At 30.4% G+C, this 16247-nt stretch overlaps 1 protein-coding gene and 1 long non-coding RNA gene across 5 annotated transcripts in view; both read right to left on the bottom strand.

Annotated features, from left to right (window-relative positions):
* The window catches only part of LOC143064252 (semaphorin-5A-like), an 81050-nt gene extending 72492 nt beyond the window's left edge, over positions 1–8558 (bottom strand). For 2 of the 4 annotated variants that reach the window (XM_076236939.1, XM_076236945.1), the window contains exon 1: positions 8444–8558. The gene's annotated coding sequence lies outside the window, so the exon portion shown is untranslated. Of the gene's footprint in view, positions 1–3735; positions 3852–4618; positions 4723–8443 lie in introns of those variants that run through there. The other 2 variants (XM_076236943.1, XM_076236944.1) reach the window with 2 other exon arrangements.
* A 4967-nt stretch (positions 8559–13525) lies between these two features.
* Positions 13526–15931, bottom strand: LOC143062388 (uncharacterized). Its single transcript, XR_012974724.1, has 2 exons — positions 15804–15931; positions 13526–13633 (listed from the first exon to the last, which is right to left on the bottom strand). It is a non-coding gene; the product is annotated as an uncharacterized LOC143062388 (long non-coding RNA).
* Positions 15932–16247: the final 316 nt, after the last annotated feature.

The following is a 16247-nucleotide window of genomic DNA, read 5'->3' as shown; positions in this document are numbered from 1 at the left end:
AAAAAATGTATCACTTGTACAACCATAGGCTATTTATTAAATTTAATGTTAAAATTTTTAAATATTCCATTTCAGATTTCAAATCATATCCTCTGTCATAGAAAACTTGCACTAGATTCACAACACTTTAATACGGATATTTCAATATTCAAATTCTCATAAAAACAAAAACTCATGCACCAGCATGGTAGATAGACCCTCCCCCCTTTTCGTGTGTGTATGCTTATTCTGTCAACAGAATTCTCTAAATAACAGCTACACAATTCTTATTTCAAGATGTCACTATAAAAGTAATTATTTTATAGTTTATGTTTGGATATACATATAGTAGCATGGTTCAAACTCTTTTATCATAATAATTTATTCTTAGTTGTCTTCATTAAAATTCACCAAAACTCTCTTCATATATATATCTGTATATGTCAGTTAACATCCGTGTTAAGGATTTTAGAAATGCCAACTGAAGTCCTTTTACATACATAACACAAACAGAGAATGTTGTACATGCAGTATTAGATCCAGTTTACATATATGTTCAACCTGATGTGTTTTAATGTTATATGTCTAATTATAATCAAAAGACCAAATTGGCTGTACATTTATCTAATCAAAAATTGTGTCTAATCTAAAATGATTTGAGTAATTTCATTGAGATCACAAGGGCTTCATCTTTTTATAGTTTTAAAGGACTATTTTGACTAATCAAAAAGTCTTGGATATATTCCAGCTATGTCAAAATAAAATAATCTACAAAACTTGGCTATGTGAATGAGAGCCCCTCTTGAAAAGTAAGATTTAAAATCCACCTCATCCTATTATATATAACCTGTCTAATACCATTAATTATATTTACCCCTGTGTTATCTGTTTTATCAATAACAAATAAACAATTAAGTGATTAAATCTATCAGAAATATTTTAATTGACTGTAGAGATGTGATAAGACATACAGGCCACCAAGTGACTGGACAAGCTAATTGCAATTAACTTCATTTTACCAGGGTACACATTAAGTATCATTGTGTACTCTGTGATAACAAGAGACATGAGTATTATGTTATTCTTTTACAACATTTCAATTTAGAAACATATTGCGTCAGTGACCAACTTATCAAGCAAATGCCAAGCAGGTAAACTGAAGCTTACAAATTTGGAATCCAAATCCCATACAAGAGTCAATCTGAGACTACTATAACACATGTGTTATAGTAGTCTCAGAGTCAATTTACTGGCATAAGAAACTAGAGAAATTTCAATCTGCAGCATTTTCCTAAACACCATCTGCAGTAATAATGATATGATGCATTTTAAGACAATATCTTATTCATTTAATAAGTGATATTTTTTTTAATTTGAATTTGTATAACATTTTTCAATGTCCCATACAACCTTAGTATAAATTATGCCTAAAATTTCACAGAGGACATAAACATACTTGATTTACCCTGTATATAATATTTTTGAAAAAAATAATAATCAAAAAATCTTTTGAAGAACCCCCCCCCCCCCCTTTCCCCCTTTCCCCCATTGCCCTCTTTTTTTTCACTGTGTTGGCTTGCTTTTCTTCTCTAAAATCTATAAAAATAAAAATAGGTAACATTCAAATCTGAGAACAAGAGGCTGTCACAACGACAGCAAACCGGAGTTATTAACATTTATTTGTGTCCTGGCAATATCACAAGAACCATTACTGATGAATGGTGAAAGTGAAAATCGTCAATATCAAATTTGACCTCGATTTTGTCATCAGTATCAACATATTAAAATTTGAAAAGCTTAGGTTGAATCAAAATCGTCATTATTGAACTTGACCTCCATTTTGTCATCAGTAACAGCATATTAAAATTCCGGAAGCTTTGGTAGAACAGTTCATGCATAAATGCACGGACACGACTGGAAACTCCATTTTTCAATCTTTCAAGAACCATAACTCCTGAACGGTAAAAGTCAAAATTGCCATTATTAAACTTGACCATCATATAGTTGTCAGTAATAACATATTAAAATTTTAAAAGCTTTGGTTGAACGGTTCATGAGTTAATGCACGGACAACATTTGATTGCCACCCGCCCGACAGCCCGACCGCCCGTCCGCCCACCCACCTGCCCACCCGCCCGCCGTACATCCCCAAATCAATAACCGAAATTTTTGTCACAAAAATCTGGTTAAAAATGCTTTTTTATTACAAGAATACCAATAGTCAAAACATTCATTTCCACCTCAATAATTTTGATTGAATTGGTCTAGTTTCGTCATTTTGTGTATATTTTGTCTCACTGGTCATCCATATTTTAATGACAAGACATTTAATTAGCATTTTTCTCTCCCATATATTTCAATGTTAAAATTTTATCTAATTTTGCACTCTACAAAGCAAATACCAGAGACATTTTATTTGTATAATTTAGTTTAGTTATCAGATTTTAATTTTACTTCCATTGAAGGTGTTCTTCAAGTTAAACTCAATTTCTGATAATATCTTGAGGATTTATTCATTCAATATAAAATCTTAAGCTACATTAATACTTACTTAAAGAAAATAAAATGTACATAAAGGAAACCTAACATCAGATTCCCTAATGATACAAATAGACTTTTATTTTGCTTACTTTTAAAAAATAGAATTCTTATTATGGCATAATTCAAACATTTATTCACAAAAAATAAAATCATCATGCATAAACTTTGAATAATGTTCTCTTATTTTTTTTATTCTTTTAAGCATATGAAATTAAAGTTCATGAAAACTGATTTTTATCTTAATATTTGTAAATTTATGTACATGCTTTCAACCCTTCTTTTCAACAGAAAATGTGTGGGATGGATAATATTGTTTGAATTTCATAATCTTTTAAATAGATTCACAAGAAACATCTTGGTTTAGACATATAGATTTTTTTTCTTCCCAAAATTTATACAGCCAAGACCCTTACATACATCACTTTCCATCCCAATATTGTGTATTTTTTTTTATATAAATCTCATTTACATAATATTACATAGACCATATGGTCAATCAGAAATGTCAAAAGTTGATGGCCAACATACTTTTTGGTCATAAAAAAATTAATAGATTCACTTTGAAGTGACATATTACATCTGTTGTAATAAGATGTAGACATACATATTTTGGTCAAACTGACCAATTAAAATAACAAACTTTCTTTGATTTATAGATGTGACCTGGGAAAAAGTATACCTTATTCCATTCCAGGTTGTGACTACATCTAATTGTTAGGTGTAAATATTGAAGGAATCTTTTTCAGCATCACGGTTAAAATATACCAGTATATCTGTCCAGTTTGAGGAATAATTAAATTAAGCATATTAGAAAACATTAAAAAAAACACAAGGGACCTTAAAAATATTGTATTTGTTTATCTACAAAGTTGTCATGATAAGATTTATAACAATGAAACATGGAATGTAAGAAAATACCACTATACCACTGCTCAACTTGTCAGGACATTAAAATCTTTTTTTCAAAAAAAAGGGGGGGGGGGGTAATAGGTTTACCCTACTGGGAAATCGTAATGTTTCTGTTTACTTCACACCTATTTTGGGTTATTAAAGGCACCTAAGCGTTATGAAAGACAACTTTGTGTGTGTCCCTTGATAGCCTGGTGTCCAGGCACAATCTCATCTGATAATTTGAGCCAGGAACTTAGACTACTTCCATGATTCCTAAACAGTCATTTCATCAAAAATTCTGTAATGTAAAAATGTTTACTGTACCTTTAACCAAGTTGTATATATTCCATTGTAAGGGGGGAAACTTATCCCTACCAATTTCTAGTTCTCATCAAGTGAATTTTGTTTTAACAGTATCAAACGATGCAAGCCAAAAGATGACGTCACCACACATGAGGAGTTGAAGATTTGTATTTTCTTTGTGTTTATCTTCAAAGTTAAAATATAATTGATAAGTTAATTTGAAGTTGCATAAAAAATATTATACAATTTTCCAAAAATCCACACTGCAACGATACATATGAAGTATATATATATATATATACAACTCGTCTAAACATCAACCCAACAATGTTAGATCTGTAAATTTGCTTTCGCAAATTTTTGGTTCTTCCCTCGCCGGGATTCGAACCCATGCTACTGTGATATCGTGACACCAAATCGCCTGCACTGCAGCCGTCCCGCTAGACCACACGACCACCTGGGCTCTCAAAAAAAGAGCTTTCGCTGGCCGTGTGTTACCTTTCCTCGTCAGTTTTAATCTAGCAGCGTACTACAGTACATGATATATAAGGCATGAAGATGTTATTGTTACAGATCAGCTAAATTATCTACAGTAAAGGATCCTACAAGTTAATGTAATATACAGTCACAGAAAATAATTATATTTATAAGTACGTCTGAGTCAGTGACAACTCTACAATATATATATATATATATATATATATATATGATAAAGTAGTATTCATCTGATCTTAAAAGTATTTTGTTTATAAATGGTTATACAATATCTCAATCCAAAATGAAAAAAATACTTTAGGAAAAAGTAAAAATTTGGTAGTTTCAGTGACATTATGAGATGTATCTTGAGTATGATATCTAAAATACTTTCTTTTAAAAGGACAAAACTATGTCCTTAAATCTATACTACACGTAAGAAGGTCATAGTGTTATAAGGTGTCAATCCAAGGTGAAATGCAATAATTCCATGCTTATGTCAGACTAAAATACTTTTGGCAAACTTCAACAAATTCCCCATTTTACAACCTTAGTGATAAGCAACCATAAAGGTAGGATATAATACCATTTTATGTGATGTAACTGGCTTTATATCAAATAAATAAGGGGCTCCAAATTCAAACAAATCATTATCACCCATTTTATATTGCTTCATTCACACCAAGGTAACAGGTGCCCTTGATCTAATTAACAAGTTAAGATTTTACCTATCAACAATTGTCTACCTGTAATTAAGAAAAGTTTTTGAAGTTTCGAGAGAGGAGGTAAGGTATTCATGTGTATTGTTTGGCCCAGCTGGACTGATATTTGTATTAGGTAACCAGACTAGTTTTAAACCCAATATTAAATTTTACCAAGTAGTAGTTTTACTGTGTGATTGATGGATTCATAACTTCTTAAATAAACACCAGTTTTCAATACCAGCGTGTGAGTCCAGGACTGACAAATACTTTATACAAAACAGCATTTGATAATTGAGTTAAAAAGAGTTGTGATCACATAATAAACTCTAATCGTATTTATTATCAATGAATTTGCAATTTCTTTATAATGCAAACTGCAAGGTAATGTTTGAATAGATCAATCTTTATAAACTGCAACTTAAACAATAATATATGGTTACAATTTTCTACTCGATACTTGAGTCTATCACTTAAGACTCATCCAGCAAGAATACTGATTTTCATTTTTAAAGGAGGTAATACAAATACTCAAAGCTTGAGACAATCACTTCAAAATAACCCATCTATATGTATATCAATAGTTTAAACAGTAAAATTCGTTGGGAATTGATGGAATTTTAGTTCTACATGCATTTTGCTAAAATGATTAAAACACCCCCTTTCACGTGTATGTTTATTTTTACTTTCTAACAAGTTTATTTTAATACTTAATCTTTTTTAATGTGTTCTGGCTCTTATCAATAGCTGTGGTTTATACAATTTTTTTTCTTTCAAAACCACAGATATTTCAAGACTATTTTGTGGATAAGAGCAAGAGCACTCAGTATAAAGGAAAAATAAGCTGAATATTAAAAACCATGCGATCAAAAATCATAAAATACAAAGCAAAGGGGAGGGGTGTTATGTTTTGGTGTGTTTTCAATTGTTGAATTATTTTGTTTTTTAATAATCCAAATAACAGCTGACTAAATTTGTCTATTGGTTGTTCATCCTGACCCAAGAATCAGGGACTAATTCCCCAAATCATTTATCTTTACTTCCCCACAACAACTGACTTAACTCTTGCTTATCCCTAACCCCCCTAAACAACATCTGATTTAATTCGTCAATCCCCCTATTGATTACCAATTATTTTTTTCAAATCAGTAGTCTATACTCCCCCAACAACCACTGATTTAATTGATGTTTCTTAATATACTCTAAACAGAAGTATCTACTTAAAATAAACTTTTTAACTTGAGTACATCCTTCCGAAAATCTTTAAGGGAAGCGGAAACTCCTATTCATAAACTTTATTTTTGAAACTAGAACAATCCTAAAGTTTTCATTCAGCTTCAAAAGGTGAATGGTACAAAAATTTAAAGACAAAAGGATTATTAGATCACAAAGTCTATTACCTAAATTTACACTTCAAACAAATGACCATAAAAGCCTTATGATCACATTACTATGTGTAGCCACATTCAGTCATATATTTTCTTCAATGAATTTACAAACATACTAAATGAAAGAGCAACAAAGTCTCAATTGAAGTACATGTATATGAATAAAGATTTTAACACAGTCACTTCATTTTCTCATTTGAAGATTTCAACCTAATGAGCACTTAAACGGTTCTGTTCAACCTAGGATTTATATGGCATTATATATAAATCCTTGGTCCCACCATTTTATCTGTTCAAAGCCCTGGATGGAACTGAACTAATGGATTGATTAGGGATTAATGCCATTTTCAGCACTATGGCTATTTTCATTAAAACTTTGTCATTTTTTATTGGTGGAGGAGGCCTGATTGTCTGGAGAGAACCACTGGACTTTGGTTGCAAAACTGACAATCCTAGTCAATAAAGATTGGAGTTGAATGCTACTGCCTCATGTGGTTTCAAACTCACAACCAACCTCAGAGTTGATAGACTAATGATACAGTAGCTAGACTACTTCAACCAATCCCACTGAGGCCCCTGGATGGAACAGTACATGTACTCTGCTGAACTAATTTTAACCTTTTTATTGGTCAAGGAATAAATGTTATAACCCCATAAAAGAGGAGATACAATTTTATGATTAATCTGTAGGGTCTAAATGTGGTCATATTTAAGTCCTTAATTAAATTTTCAGGACCTAATTTTCTTTTTATGTCAACTGTGAAAAATGATTTAGAGATTTAATTAATTTTTTATGCAAATGAGCAGGTAAATATTTGCAAGACATGTATGTTATTTACCATTAAACTATTCCCAGGATGTTTTCGGTCACCTATATCTCCATTCATGGACCCAGAGATTTTATGATCACACTAAAGAATACGGAACATCAGATTACTTCCTTTAACAGTAAAAAAATCTTAAAGGTCATTATTAAATTCTATTCCATTTTTCTATAAGTAATTTAATTTTCAGAGGTGACATTTTATTCATATTCCAACTCATCAAAATCTTCAAATTAAATCTACATTGAATCAAAATCAAATTTAATTACTTTTAGGTGGTATCTAATATTTATAACAAACGTTGGGTTTTTCTTGGGTTTTCAGTTTTTCCTAAGCTACCCTTGTTATTTAAACATTTTTTTATTGAAGTATTAGATCTAAGATCCACTAAAATTAACACCTCAATTAAAACTTTATCCTAGGGAGTCTACAAGATTGTTATATTCACCCACATCTATATTTTCAGAGAAATTAAAATTCATCTTTCCATGTATACAATTTACCAACATTTATATCCCTTATTAATATGCAGAATATATACCAAACAAATAATAACCTATCAAAAGATTTTTATGTGGATTTTTCGGTCTACTGTTTTCAAAAGGGAAGATAAAAGTTGAACAATTTGAATGAAAATATTTGGCTCTGATGCACACATTTGGTTTATAATGTTTGTTTTGTATAGCCTATTGCATAAAAAGTTGTGCATGTATTTGATTACCAAGGAAAGGATCAACCCTCTTGGCATGTTTTTCATATTTCACAGCTTCTTTGTATTCAATTTTTTGCACCTATCTTAAAATCATAAAGAACGAAAAATGAAAGTATTTTACAATAACAGATCCACCCAAAATTTTTAACTGAAACAATTTAAGAAGAACTATTTTCAATCAAAATTTTTCTGAAAAGTTATGCTTTTTCTTGATATGTTTTTCTGAAAAGCCATGAAATAGAGGTAATTTGTCAAATACCCAGTGGGTGAGGGAAGGGATATGGTGAAAGGGTGGGTATTTCAAATATTTTTTTTTTTACTTTGTTAATTAATTTGAAAAGTATTGTTGTCTTTAACATTTAAATAAAACATACTTAAATATGAAAACTGTACCAAAACACCTTCAAATATTGTCTTATGTAAACGAATGAAATTATTAAAATCTATTTTTAACATTCCTCTTCATTAAACCCTTCATGCTAATGTAATTTTTAACTGATAAAGTAAGCTGAACCATTAAGGCATTTTACTTTATTTGTTTCATCAAACATATATTTATGAAAGTAAACATTCAATAAATATATATATCACATTCAATAAATTTCATATTATAATCTAATCTAAACTTACCTTTAATTAAGATTGTAAAGTTGCAATTAATCCAAATCCACTTTTGGAAACGTCTTTTTTTTTTTATATTTCACATTGTGATTCAAAATTTAGAAACTAATAATTATTCCAATAGAAAAAATTCTAGACGATTCAAACTGTTCTTCAATTATAAAATATATTCTCCAAATTTATGAACGGGTAAATAAAATAACTCCTCCACAAATCAGCTGTATATAAAGTTGGTCAATTAGAATCAAAATCTTTTTTTCTTCATTTAAAAAGATTATTAGAGTCTGTTAAACACATCCTGAATAAATATCTTTGATCAAGATAAAGAAGTTTTGTGTTTAAATTTATCTCACATCCATAAATCAGTCACAGATCTAAAAAAAAAAAACTTCTAAAAAAACACCTTTTCAAAAAAACACATAGAAAAAAATTGCTTATTAATTTGAAAACACGACTATTGTACAAGTGCACATATTACATCCATTTATTCTGTCAACATAGCATACCGACAAAAATGATCTGCTTACCACTTATGTCTTTTGGTAGAGTGAACAGTGTATTATAAAACAGGTCACGGTTCACTGCTATTCCCTTATGATAGTACTACCACCCCTTTAACAGTTTAATTTTTCAGTTAATGGTTTTCTGTCTGGAGGGAAAGGGCAACCTTATTATGTGGTTAATGTTTATTATAACTTTGTCTATAGTTATATAATCTATGGAGATATATGACTATGATAATATATTATATACTAAAATGTGTATTAGAGGTTTAACTGAATATGTTGAAATATAAACTTTAATAAATCAATTTAAAAATAAGTTGATAAATATTAGTAGAAAAAGCATAAACAAAAAAATTGTTACAGTGGATTCATTACATTAGATGGGGTACCATTTTTTTCAGATTTTTTTGTACGTGTGAATAGATAAACCACAAATTAAACATTCAACAATAAACAAATTTACTAAGGGTTGTATTCAGACTTTTGCAAAACCACAAAAAACAAATATCCACTAAATACAATTTTTCCTCAATCCACAAAAATAAATAAATCCAGAGTTATTAAGAATACACTTAGATGACGTTTAGGAATTTGTGTCAGATGTTCAGGTTTTTTTCCTACAATACAGGGTAAAATATTTTGCCCCATAACACCCATTTTTCTTTTCAAATAACACTTCAATAGCTCACAAAAAAAAGTCTTTTACCAAATTTTAAGCAGATTCTAGAGTTTTTCTTTCGATTTGAGACCCAAATAATTCCAATGCAAATGCAAAATGTATAAAAATCCAAGTCAGCCTTTTCCCGCCATTTTTAAAATATCAAATATCTCGAAAAGGAGCTCATTGACCTGTCAATATATTTAGCTGATTTTGATCCTTAACTTAAGACTTGTACATGAAGTATCAATTTTAGATTCTAGATTTTTTAAATTTCACCTGAATACATCCTTAAGTATCTGATATGATACATTTTTTCAGGAAAAAATATCAGTCAATCAGTAGAATACAGAAAACAATAAATACAGTATTCCTGTTTCTATGACATTTCAAAGCTACTATTTTTCGACAGTGAGAGACCAAAAAAGTCAAAAAGTTCAAGCAGAACTATTCTCTATTTATTTACTCTTAGGGTCCATTACTTGAAGGCATACTTATTTGCAGTTAGAACTTTGGTCAATGCCTTACAATTAACCCCTTCTATCTATATATATGTAAAATGCATAGTAAATGAATTTTATTCTAAAACGGTTATTTTGATCTTTACATCTACTAAAAAGTCTGAAGTTTAGGAACAATAAATTTTCATTCATGTTAAGCCTTTCAGATATTTTCCAGACTTATTAAGTGCTGTAAATTTAGTGTTGTCTAAACAACTGGATGCTCAGTATGATTGATTGATTAGTGTTAAACACCACTTTCAGCACTAAGTGTTTTCTCATGGTGGTCAGTTGTTATTGGTGTAGGAACTAGGAGTGATTGGAGATAACCACTAACCTTTGGAGGAAAACTGACAATCCCACTAATAAAAGATTTGAGTCAAATACACCTGTCACATGTGGGATTCAAACTTACAACTTTAGTGTTGACAGGCTAGTGATACAGTAGTTGAACGACTTGCTTATTTTTTTCTCTTGGACTGCTCAGATTACTCGTCCACCAAGTTCTACTGTTCATAATTTTCAGAATATAAACATTGTCAGTGTACATCTATATGTCTAAAAATATAAGTTGCATGCAAGATTTAATTCTGTTCTTATTCAAAAAGTTAATTTTGTATACTACAACAGTTAAGAGTCAATTAAAATACATTATAAGTTTGAAATGTGTGATAGATGACAACTTTGCATGTGATTCAGACAGGCACTAACAGGATGTGTAACTTTCACATGGTTATGGATGTTTTAAGCAGTGGGTTGAAGTGCCACCACAAATATTAATTAAGCATCATACTGGGTACAATTACGAGGTATTACCATTTGACAATCTTATGAAATAAGTTCAGACAGCCTATTTTGGTGGTGGGATTACTAAATGTCGTTTTAAAATATCTTGCTATCAATTTTAAAGGGAACACTTGTCACGTTAACAAACTAGAGGCTCTAAAGAGCCTGTGTCACTCACAAGTCTATGTGCATATTAAACAAAGGACACAGATGGATTCATGACAAAATTGTGTTTTGGTGATGGTGATGTGTTTGTAGATCTTACTTTACTGAACATTCTTGCTACTTACAATTTTCTCTATCTATATAGACTTAATTGGCCCTTTAGATACAGAGGAAAATATTTTGTAAAAATTTACAAAAATTTACCAAATTAATGAAAATTGTTAAAAATTGACTATAAAGGGCAATAATAATTATATTGAATGTATGTAAAGCACATGTCCAAAGTCCTGTTTAGACTATCTTCAAGCAGCCAATCATTTAATGGCACAAGACAAAAAGAAGCACAACCAGAGCCTGTGTCGCTAACCTAGGTTTGTGCAATGGGCACTCTACAACATTGAAGTCTACAATATTATTCATGACATAAACCTCTTTTTCATTGATCTTATATTGCTGATCATTTGTCTGTTTATAATTTCCTTCCATCTTTCATAGTTTTTGCCAAAAACATATGTAAAAATCATCATTTAAGACCAGTAAAATTAAAATCCAATAAGGAGTCAACTAATAATTTCAGCTATTTTGATTTATTTATAGATATTTTCTTGCTGATCATCTTTGCTTTAAGTTTCTATCTATCTATTAAAGTTTTCAAGACAGAAAGCAAAAACAAAAAAATAATAATGAGCTAACCAACAATTTATATGCAAAAGTGAATTATTTGAAGAACTTGCCTTGTGGTCGTTGTGGACCATTTTTGCATTTCAAAGTATCTATCTATCATTTAAAGTTTTCAAGTTTATAAGCAACAACTCATGAAATTAATTAAAGGGCAATAACTCCATTACAGAGTCAACTGTAGCCTGGGGTCCTGGCTAATCTTGTCAGCAGCTAGATTGGGCCGGATGCCAGGCTAAGTCAACTGAAGATTTCAGCTTGATTTTTTTGTATATCTAATCATGCTGAACATTTTGGTCTTTTCAGGGAAGATTTATGTAAATGTTAATGGACAGACAACAAAGCTCACACTGGTTGTTGTGCAAGTTGAGCTAAAAATCTGTTGATGTTGAAATTGTTTACATTTTTTTCAATATTATGAATGATAAATGTTTGACAAGCTGCTTTACGCTATAATTCAAAACCTACATTTGACTACATCTTCAGTGTAAATTTGCAAGTTATAAAATATAATAAAATATACTGATTTATATGGAGATATGATAGTTTGATTTCATTAGAATAAAAAAGATGACAACTTTCACAATGACGTGTCACATATCAGAAAGATTTCTGCTTCCACAATGACAAGTAATCTGAATACGGTCAAATGAAAAAGCCTTAAGAATATAATTTTACAACTATTCCCCCCCCTAATTGTAGCTCATGCACAAAATAATAATGTAGGACCATGGAAATACCAATTAAGTGTAGTTATGCCACAGGCATGTATGCACCTACAAGGACCATCTACTTAGTAACTAAACCAGCTGTCATTTTTTTGGGTCATTTTTCTTGCACTATCTGCAAAATGAAAAAAAAAGGAAAAAAACAGGAGGCTAAACTTACCTGTTAGTAGACTTAGTCATGATCTATCTGTGTGCATTATCCATAGACCTGGGCTTTTCTATAAAGAAACAAATGTTAAAAAAAATCATATTGAAAGAACAATAACCTAGAAAATGTTACTAAAAAATCTATACACAAATCAAGCAGGAAGAAAAATTGTACAAAAATATTTTTTAATTATATTTCTTTTTAGGATATTATTCATTTTGCCTCTGACAATAATGTTAAATGACATTTTGAACAAGAGGCTCACCATGTTATAGCTTAAGCAACACAATTCTCTCAAAAAAACAAAATACAAATCATTAATAAAATATTGATTGATTGATTGGTTGATAGGTATTCAACGACACTTTCAACACTTTTGTGCAATTTCATGGCAGTTAGTTTCTATTGGTGGAGGAAGCCAGAGTGCCAGGAGAGAACCACAACCTTTGGTAGGCAAACTGACAATCCTTGTCAATTAAGATTAGTAGTCAAGCGCACCCGTCACATGAGTGATCAAGCTTGCAACAAAACTGTATACCATCTTTTGGTGTATTGCTTGCTCATATATACATCTCAAAGAGGACAAATGGAGGAGAACTTTTGATAAATCTTTTTTTTATAAACTGCATTGTATATTACAAAAGAATTAGAGGACAAAAGTTACAAATGTATTAGGCAAAGGCTATTTTTTAAAATACCTTTTTCATTACCTTTCCATTTCATGCTTGGTTATGACATTATGAAGAATTTCTTAAACCTTACAAAAGCTGCTGTAGTATGTAAAGACATTGCTTAACTTATACAATATACTTATCTTGGTATTTATTTTCTTATTCGAAGTCAATAATATGTATAACCTTGATATATACATATAAGTAATTAATATATATTAACATAACGATTTCCTGTACAATAATCATACCCTGATATTGAACCAAAATTAAACTACCATTCAACAGCACGACTGGAACAAATGAATTCATTTTGATTGCAGTGAATGAAGGGTTGCCATTTTCTTCTGTTCAATTACCTGAAATTGTAATACACGTAATAAGACCAAATTGGGACACATTTGCAATTGAAATTAATATTGATTTCAGTTGCAAATCAAGGATACCTAACAATTTCTATGATTTTTAAGCTTAAACATTTCCCTGCTTGGCAGTATTTAATACTTTTGTAGAGTTACCCCCCCTTTCAAAAATTATAGATCATTTTTAACTGTAGTTGCTATTAAGATCTATCTGTCTCCAGCCATTTGAGGCTTTTCAAAGCTTTAAGTGATGGTCATTTTTATGAATTTGCCAAACACATAAATGTTATTTTCCATTCCTCATTTAAAAAAAAAGAGAAAGATTTGAATAAAGGGATCTTAACATCAAACCTATACATACATTGTAATTGAACACTTGTGTTTTCACTAGAGTAGAGAATTTTTTTTAAATTAGATATCTAAATAACTATCCTCTTGCAAAAATATTAATTGGTTATTGTCCTGAACATGCATGAAATATTTGTCACTGGACAACCACATTCTGTATGTAGGTGCCTGCCTATTTGTGTTTTGTTCATTTTTGTACATAAATTAGGCAGTTAGTTTTCTCGTTTGAATTGTTTTACATTGCATTATCATTTCGGGGCCTTCTATAGCTGACTATGCTGTATGGGCTTTGATCATTGTTGAAGGCTGTACGATGACCTATAGTTGTTAATTTCTGTGTCATTTGGTCTCTTGCGGAGAGTTGTCTCATTGGCAATGATACCACATCTTTTTTATAACCAACAACCATTCCTTTTAAAATCATGTGTTCAATAATAGTGTTGCACATTCTAGGGTCAAAATTTATATAATACAAGATTAAATACCAACTCCATTTCAAAAGAAACCCTGCCATGTTTAGACAATTTGAGTTCTCACTGGCAGCTGGGAAAAAGAAAATAATTAAATATGCTAGCTCTCCATTATCAATGAAAATTAATGTCTCTCATAAGGGAGACAACTGAAAGAGGGATCTCTAATTACAGGGTCAATAACGGGAATTGGCAAATAGACTATTGATGTAACGATGGATAAGTAAAATCTGGAACAAATTCCTAGGAGGAAAAATACTCAAAATGAGAAAACTCTTCACCAGAGACCAAATGACATAGAAGGTTAAAAGCTTTGTCACCAAACAGTCTTCAACAATGAGCAAAACCCAAACCTAATAGAAAGCTATAAATAGCTGGTAACTGAAAAATGAAAAAAACAATTCAAAAGAGAAAACTTTTGTTCTGAATTTACAAATAAAACAAGAAACAAAAATCAAATATGATATTCAGCAACAAGGACTACAGTGTAACAACTAACTGACTAATAAATGTCCTTGACTGCAACAGACATCAATCACTGTATTACAGGCTCCTAACTATAAAAGCATGGACTTTCACTTATATTCAAATTTCGAATGGTTAAGTCTATTTCTTCAGATTATTTATATATCTGTTTAGAAACCAACATTGCATGAAATAAGTCTCTTTTTCTGAATTTCTTAATTAACAAGGTAAAAAGTCCCACAGAGGTTAACCAGTGCAGAAAGAATTATTCCATTCTTCAGTGAATATAAACATATAATTATATTCATTTAAATAAATATACATGTATGATCAAATATAATCAAAATCCATACCCTGGACTAAATGTGTAAAAAAAGTAAATTAAAATAATTATAATGGCAGTAATGCATTTATATTTTTCATTACTCTAAATTTATATTTTCTTACACCTACAATCATTATTTAATTTTCAAGCTTGATATATCAGGGATAAATATATACAAAAAAAGTTTAAATTTTGCAATCTCAAGGAACTACAAAATGTAGCAACAAAGTCAAAGATCAAATTGTCATATTCATATTTTTAATATTACCAAGGATTTATATAGTCAGAAGGATTGGAATCTCATGGTTTATTTTTTGCGTGGCTTCAACATTCTCACTGCAGTTACTTGCCACATCAGATATCAGAACATTTAACAGTAATATACCAAGTAGTTGTTCTTATTCTATAACAAAAGATTTTTTTTCACCAAATGGAAAGATAAATATGCTGCTTACAACAGACTTCTCGTGAATTCTCAAGTAAATGTATGTACAACAAAGCTTGACAACATAATTTATAATCTTCATGTATATCATCATCTGATCATTCCAACACTTACCATAGACTTCTGGACAATAGTATAGGTCTATATTCATCATAAGTATCATCATTCCAGCATCTCCAACTTTCAAGTTAGTCCAAGATTGCTTTTACATCTGACAGCATTTTTGGAACTTCATCAGCCATGATACTGACAACAACATTGAACAACTGAAACAAAAGACAAATTCTATCTGTAAGAAATTTAAACTAATATATCATACACAGCAACTAGATTACAAGCTTGTTAAAGCTAGCACAAAGCTTGATTTCAACTCATTATTTAACCATGTTTTCAAGGACTAAAGTCATACCTGTCAACCTGTGACGATGAAAATGCAGGTCATGACCTGCATTGAAGAATCAAATCTCAAGTCATAACGCGTACAAACTTTTTCGAGCTGAATTTCAGTATTTATGGTACATTTTCTTATAATGTATATCAAAGATACCAAAACATCAA

This window comes from Mytilus galloprovincialis, chromosome 2, assembly GCF_965363235.1.
Source record: "Mytilus galloprovincialis chromosome 2, xbMytGall1.hap1.1, whole genome shotgun sequence".
Lineage (NCBI taxonomy): Eukaryota > Metazoa > Mollusca > Bivalvia > Mytilida > Mytilidae > Mytilus > Mytilus galloprovincialis.
Note: the sequence above shows the minus strand (reverse complement) of the source record. Positions and strands in the feature narration are given on the sequence as shown.